This window comes from Ostrea edulis, chromosome 7, assembly GCF_947568905.1.
Source record: "Ostrea edulis chromosome 7, xbOstEdul1.1, whole genome shotgun sequence".
In the NCBI taxonomy this organism is placed as follows: Eukaryota; Metazoa; Mollusca; class Bivalvia; order Ostreida; family Ostreidae; genus Ostrea; species Ostrea edulis.
The window spans coordinates 12,769,757-12,777,873 of NC_079170.1; the positions used below are offsets into that span (position 1 = coordinate 12,769,757).

The 8,117-nt window shown below is 35.0% G+C and overlaps 1 protein-coding gene across 7 annotated transcripts in view; it reads right to left on the bottom strand.

Annotated features, from left to right (window-relative positions):
- The window catches only part of LOC125654241 (interferon-induced protein 44-like), a 45,829-nt gene extending 38,467 nt beyond the window's left edge, over nucleotides 1–7,362 (bottom strand). For all 7 annotated transcript variants that reach the window (XM_048884102.2, XM_056143351.1, XM_048884100.2 and 4 more), the window contains exon 1: nucleotides 7,173–7,362. The gene's annotated coding sequence lies outside the window, so the exon portion shown is untranslated. The remainder of the gene's footprint in view (nucleotides 1–7,172) is intronic.
- Nucleotides 7,363–8,117: the final 755 nt, after the last annotated feature.

The following is an 8,117-nucleotide window of genomic DNA, read 5'->3' on the forward strand; positions in this document are numbered from 1 at the left end:
TATAATCATGTTATAAAATGTCAAGGTCGGACAATTTGTGCTTTGGTGTATCATAAATAAATTCAGAGCAGCCCCTGATCAACCAACATCATCACAAGAAACCCCTGCTGTGACCCAGAATTTAGCATTACCTAATGACTTTGCACAATTTATAGGGCAAATATTTTCAGATGAGTCGGGGGCAAACACTTGTGAAACTCAACCTACTTCCTGTTCCCTTACTGATGCCATCCCTTTGGGTGCCAATATCCCCCTCAAGAGCAAACACAAAATTTTGTCCGACCAATTTATTGATTTTAAAACATCATTACCCAATTACAAGGACCACACAGTATATATTCAAATTGATCAAAATTCCCTCAGTTTTTCAAACATTAATGATCAAAAATCGAATCTCTCCATTGACTAGTGGACCACTGCCTTCTTCCAATTCATGGCAATCTACATTGAGAAAAAAAACTTTAGATGCTCCACACTTATTGAAGTATCGCTCCGTAATTAGGGACATTACATCGAGCCATAGAGATACAGCGTTGCCTCATCATGATGCCAACTTCCGCAAATTGCGGCAGAATAATACACTTCCGTGGCAGACAGTTCTCTCTGCATTGCTTGTCTCTGCTTGTACATTGTACCATCATCACAAGCAATCATTTCGACCCAATTTTCGACCCAAATCTGAAAAACACCCCAAAGTCTGCTATAACTACAACAATGGTAAGGAGTGTAAAACATATCCCTGTCCGGTCAAACACGTCTGTCAATCCTGCAGGGATACCCATCCTATAATCAAATGTACTTCAAAACAATCAGACTCTACAAAATCATACAAACAAAATCCCAACACCAATAAACGCTCAGATACTAGGGCATGAATTGCATGGTTATAATCCCTTATTTGTTAGATATCTAGTAGATGGATTTCATTTCGGTTTTAAACTTGGTTGTGTAGGAGAGCCAACTAATTCTATTCAAAGAAACCATAAATCCGTTCTTGAAAATACTGCTGTAGTTGAAACAAAGTTGCTCAAAGAACTCAATCTAGGACGTATCCCCAACTGAATTCTCAAAAACCATTTCCAAATTTCGTTTTTTTCTCTTTAGGACTTGTGCCTAAAAAAGACTCCTGGTGAATTTCGTATCATTCATGATTTATCATTCCCCAGGGGCAATTCAGTCAATCCACAGATCCCCTCTGAAAACTTTACTGTTCAGTATGAATCTATTGAGGATGTAGTGCACCTCATTCAACAATTTGGACCACATGCATCAATGGGCAAAATGGAATTGAAGATGGGTTTAGGAATATACCTATTCATTCTGGTAATTATCAATGATATGGGTTATTTTATTTCAATAAGTGTCTGCCTATGGGCGCTAGTAGTTCTTGCAAGATCTTTGAGACCCTTAGTTCAGCGTTACATTAGGTAATGATCAATAACTATCAAGCTTCAGGTATGTCGCATTTGATAGATGATTTATTTTTTATAGGACCCCCAAATTCCGGAAAATGTTTAGAGGATATTTTCTGTTTCGAAAATTTGTGTAATAAAATCGAAATCCCTATAAAGAAATGAAAAACAGTGCTCCTAACAACAGTCTTAACTATAAATGGGATTGAAGGAGATTCTGTTTCTATGGAAAGTCGTCTTCCTGAAGATAAGTTAAATCGTCCAAGGTCCCTGCTTGTTTCAACGTGTAGGGGAAAGAAAATATCCTTACATGATCTCCAGTCTCTTATCGGACTTCTCAACTTTGCATGTTTAGTTGTTTCTCCTTGTCGCGCCTTTTTAAGAAGGCTCACTGATCTCACTTGTAACGCAGAAAAGCCACAACATCGCATACGGCTTACTTCTGAGGCAAAAAATGACATAAAACCTTGGCAACAATTCGTCGAGAATTTTAATGGCAAAACTATCTTCTTGCTCTTGAATTCTGGGATCACAAGTTAAAGAATCACAGGATACTGTTCCTTTGCGATAATATGGCTGTAGTTGAAATCATCAATAATCAGTCAAGTAAAGACAAAACAATCATGCGTTTAGTTAGGAGGTTAGTTCTAGCAGCATTGTCACACAATATAATTTTTCAAAGCAAAACATATTCGTGGAGACCATAATTGTATTGCTGATCACTTGTCACGGTTTAAATTCCTGGAAGCAAGAGCGATAACCCCTTGGTTGGATCAGCAACCTGCAACCCTACCACCTCACTTGATCTACATTGAACATCAGTATCTCAGAGTTTGCTTTGCGAAGCGTTATCCCCATCAACAAGAAAAGCTTATATGCGGAACTGGAAATTACTAGTTGAATTCCGTAATTCAACTTCCACATCATTTATTTCCCCCTGTTCTTTGAGTCTAATGGGCAAATACATAAGTGAATTGTATCTGCAACACCTCAGCTCATCCAATATTTGTTCACATATTTCTGCAATTAGTTACGCTCACAAACTGTGCAATGCAATTGATCCCACTCAGCATTTCGTTATTCGCAAAATCATCAAAGGTACTCAGTATTTGAGAAAGTCTTCAAATACTAGTTTACCTATTACGATACCAATATTACTGCAAATTTTGGTCGCTTTACATCATACAGCGGTGGAAAAGGAATGTGTGTTACTCTTAAGAGCAATATTTCTCTTAGCTTTCCATGATTTCTTTAGACTCGGCGAATTGGTCTGTCGTAGTGACATATTTCTGGATCTTGTCGTACAGCGTAAGGACATTTGCTTTCTTCAAGGTCAAGGGGTGGTACACATCATTATCAGACATTTCAAAACCATGAAAAATAATCAACCTGCTACGATTATGCTATCTCCAAGTTAACACTCTAACATATACCCGGTACGGGCTCTGCAATTGTATACCAATATCTTTCGGCATGCATCTGGTCCTTTGTTTTCATTTCAATCTGGAGCCCCAGTCATGCACCCCTTTGTAGTACAACAACTCAAATTAGCTCTTGTATACTGTAATCTCGATCCACTTCAGTACAAAGGTAACATTTTTCGAATTGGAGCCGCAACAGAAGCTGCAATATTAGGCTACTCTGAAAATTACATCCAGCACCTTGGTAGATGGCAGTCAAATGCTATTAAACGTTACATCAGCATATATTCATTTTCCATGTAAATACTGCAGTTGGCCAATATTTGACTGTCGTCAAAATTCTTGAATTTAAACCCAAGAACAATCCCTTTCCCAGCATGTAATTTCAGCAGGTCATTACCAGTACATACACGTTTCACCCCTATTTTATGAGTGAAACCCATTTTTTGAACGGGTCAGAAGTTGTCTACTGTTCAAATCTGTTTTATTTTTCTTTAAATAACAAGATTACCCTGAGGAGGTCAGAAGTTGTCTGCTGCTCAATATATAGTTGTATGTAGCATTTCATATATGGAGCAGGTCAGAATTTGTCTGCTCATTAGCGTTGATATATAGATGTAGATATCATTTCGTATGCGGAGCAGGTCAGAAGTTATCTGCTGCTCATTTTTGTTGTAAGTCCTGAGTCATTTTAAAAAAGTTCCCTTCTCCAAGCAGGTCAGATGTTGTTTGCTGCTTTGTTTAGTTTGGTTTTTACATTAGTACGTTTGCATTTTGACTGGTTTGCCCCCGGCTCAATTTATCTTGAATAAGCTATATCTTATCATGGATCCTAGTATTTATTATTGTCTAATTTATCTTACTATAGATACTTACAACATCCGTATCTTATATTCAATTAGTCATATTTATTATTTGATCGGAATACTTTTATTATTTTTCATCAGACATTCCTTGGTGGCGCAGCAACTTACATGCACCTCGTTGCATGTCTCATTGCTTGGTGCCCTTTTTGTGCGCCACCTTTTTGACATCATTGGTGTTTTAGTTGTACATTTGCTGGGATCGATCTGTGTAATGTATATATATTTATTTGCACAGTTGCAAATATAGTTCTATTTTTTATATTAAGTGGTCCCAGCCAATTAATTTTTGTAAAAAAAAAAATTGAACTATGATGTATGTTTTCTCTGTTGTCATTTGTTTCAATTAATGATATAAGCACTCAACAATATTGTTATTTCATCATAATAATAGTCAGCTGTAACAAAAACGAGCTTCGAAATGCCAGAGGTGCTTCCAATATTATACATCGCTTATCTTCAAAATTGTTGAATGTAATAAAGTTTGACTTTTTCATAAGGATTGGATTTTACTACCACTGCGTTACATAAATCAATCACAGCGCCACCCCGACGTAAAAAAAAACCCACAGCACGTGATGGGCCGAACGTTAATAGCAGTGTAAACAGTACGACCTCCTTTATCTTTTCATTTTTCAAAGATTAAATCACAAATGCATGATTATTTTAGAAATGTTATGACACAAAAGGGTATAAATTGTATACACAATCAATGCACTGAATGTACAACTGGAAGTTTCTTGGAAACTTGTTTCTTTCTGGAAAAGTTTAGCATTCGTCAAAAAGCTTTTCTTTTATACTTATTTTACTTCTTTTAAAATCCATAATGTTTTCATCCTGAACAATAAATACATATTTGTTGCAAACAAATTCGGAACGGTTTTTAGTATATGTCTGCGTAATCATTACCAAATATGGAGCATGATCGAGGTCAAATGCAGTACTGTCTGTTCCCTTTTAGGAGGTACTTTACATCGTCATAATGATTGACTTCCTTTTAAAACATCAAAATATAAATCAACAATATTTGTTTATTCACTTCATATAGCATTGTCTAGATGAGTAGCTCAGTGGGTTAGCGTGTCGATTGATGATCTGTAGATCGGGAATTTCATTCTAGCAGGGCTTTTAAATGTTTTTGAAATGATTTTTCACATTTTTCACTAGTTGTTGACTAAATCAAGTAAATTGGAAAGTGTTCACAATCAAAAATATTTTTTTCCATATCCTCCACTTTTCATCAATATCACATTCCTCTGGTGTAACATTCCTCCTTAAAGTAACGATTTTGGTATTCAAATCTTCTTTGTATTCTTAAAATACATATGAAATACTGTGATGTTGATATAGTTCAAACTGACTACCTGAAATCACTTATTTAAAAAGGTCCTAAATGCAGAGAACCTCGGTCCTTCAATTGGCGACAGAACTTCATCTCAATTCCGTCTAAGAGTATGCCAAACAATGGGATGAATATGAAAAAGAAGAACTCGATACATTGTTAAAATGAATTAAAAGTGTAAGGGCGATATTAAAATCCCACATCAGACACATCGAGAGAAAAGTATGTACCATCTATCCTTTTGCGTTTAGTAAACTAAAAATTATAAAGAATTAAATAAGTTACATGAGACACATATTGTGGTCCCAGCTGACAAAGCTTGTATCAGCATTGCATTTGCTTGTAAGGCTCATCATTGTATCTGTATTTTAAATGGACTTGGTATTATTTCCACTTTTAGTAATTGTACTTAAACTCCAACTGCCCTTTTAAAATATGACATCCTTCCAAAACCATGCTTCAATTTTAGATATATTTAATATCCCAATCAAAGGGTTGTGTAATATCAGTTAACGTGTACATACGGCATTACAAAACTTCATAAAAACCCTTACAAAGAAAAATACTGTGCTGGGTCCAATAGATGTTCAGGCAAGCCATTACCCTTGCTTCTCACGAAAATATTAACAGCTGTGAAGGAAAAACTTCCAACGTACCGGGACACAACACATGTCAAACGTTGTGTAAATCAAAACTTTAGCCCCCACGAATTAAAATGATTTCACAGTATATAGTAGATAAAACGTAATAAGCCTAAAATTGCAAAAGGTCACCCTAAACAACAAATATAACACTGAAATTGTTTTATTTGACTATGACTGTACATATGCCCGTTTGATAAAAAATGTCATGCTGAAAATAACTAAAATATGACGGATCATTCCCAAAGTTACCTCCAGATGTAGTAAGTTGTCCAATGTGAAAAAAATAAAATTCCATGCTTGTGTGGCTTAATGGTATATGTGCTTGGTAATACTGTATGAAACATAGATTCTGAATTCAATTCATATAGTCAATTATTTTTTTCTCTGATTTTCATAACTGTTATTCATTATAAAATTAGTATCTAGATATATAAAAAAATATTAAGTAAATTTTAATTTCATAATAAATACTAATATTTGCAATTTAAGCTTTTAAAATATTTTTCTGATATCACAGTAGTTCCCAAATAATATCTTGTTTACACTAACCTTACCCTGTGTGCACGGGATTTTGAAACTGTAATATAACTGACAAAAATTGGAACGAAAGCTACAAGAAAATAGCATGACATGTGAAAGGCAGGTAAAATAGACCAAGGGGGGAGAATACCTGTTTAGTAACCTTTTTCAAAAAGTAAATATTAACATAATGACAAAGAAGACATACTATGTAATCCTTGAAGGATGAATGTTTACAACACAATGAGACAACCAAAATCTCTCAATGAAGATATAGCTACATCTGTTGGCGATACCACCGAATATAATGAACCTAATGATAACGAAGATGACAATAAAAATCATATACACACCTTCTCTACCGACAAAAAATTACACACTATATGTCATATGGTATTTAGGCGAAGGAAAACACTCGAATCACCAACCAAAGGAAGATAGTCTGACGAAATTTATTAAAGATGATGCAGCCATATAGGTTACACCAGTGAACAGGAGTGGATGCTTATTCCTCCTAGGCACCTGATCTCACCTCTAGTGTGTCCAGGGTTCCGTGTTTGCCGAACTATCTATTTTGTATTGCTTGTAGGAGTTATGAGATTGATCACTGTTCGTTATCTTCACCTTGCATGATTCGTCATTAGTTATAGATTAGTTCTGACAATAACGCTTCGATTATCTACATAATCCTACAGATAAATGTAATCGCTGTTAAATCACAATTGCAGATTTTACAGTTGTTGAGGATCGCCATTTTGTTTTCCCCGCGTGTGTAATGTTCATGTATGTCTAGGAAGTAAATAACACTGTTCTGTGATTATGGACAAACTACTTTTATTTTCATGTTGTTTAATGTCATTTGCATTGATTTTTATGTCAGCGTTTTCTCTTAGTTACTAATTGGTAAAACAGGATATACCTTAATAATCGACATTTTAAACCTTTAAACGAGTTCTTATCGCTAGGCTTACCTTGATTCAGTCCTAGCTTCAGTTATCCTTGTTAAGTGATTTTTTACCTATGTCGCGCAATTTACGCTCCGATACTTTGCGTTTTGGCCGCAGTTTCTAAGTTTCTAAAATTGCAATGCTTCTTCTTGATTTTTTTTGTAGTATTGAGATGTCAATTTCCTCACCACTATTAACGTTATTGCTATTTTAATTTATACCACGTGCGTTTTTACTCATTGAAATGTCAGAGGTCAGGTTAAGAAACCGGAAATAAATCTGCAAGAGCTATGTAGTAGGGTATAATGTTGTTGTGTGTATTATGTAATGTGACAGTATATGCCATTTATATGTGCTTTCATATCACTTAGCTAGTGGTGCGAAATTAAAATACAATGTTTTCATTGCATTTGAAAGTTCTTCCTTATTATCTAACTTGATCATCATTTACATATTCATCAACATTCATCTACATTATCATCAGCACCCATTATTAATCATGTGTAATACACTGTTTAGTATATTGGGCTACATGCAATGCCACATCACTCTGTTGGTTTACTGCATTGTTAGAAATATATCTTTGAGCCTAACATATTTACACCTGTGTGGTCACTTTCAGACATGTGATTGGAGGCCGATGCTTCTCTTCCTTTCTCGCGTTCCAAGTCCCTAGTCTCTGTTTAGGATAAAGTTCATACATCACTATGAGATTGAACACTAGAACTTTTCAAAACATAGTCTGATAAAGACATTTGAGGGGTTTGGACATTCACTAACAGTAAGTACACTATTATTTCATTCTTCTTTACATCTTCGATTAATGTTATTTCTGTAATGTTTCTAATTTAGTAAATGCAAAATTAATAGTGATAGAGATATAGTTTAAAAATCAACTAACTCAGCAAATCGCCCAATTTTAGACCCGCGAAAAAAACCGCTATACAGTATTTGATGATGATATATGAA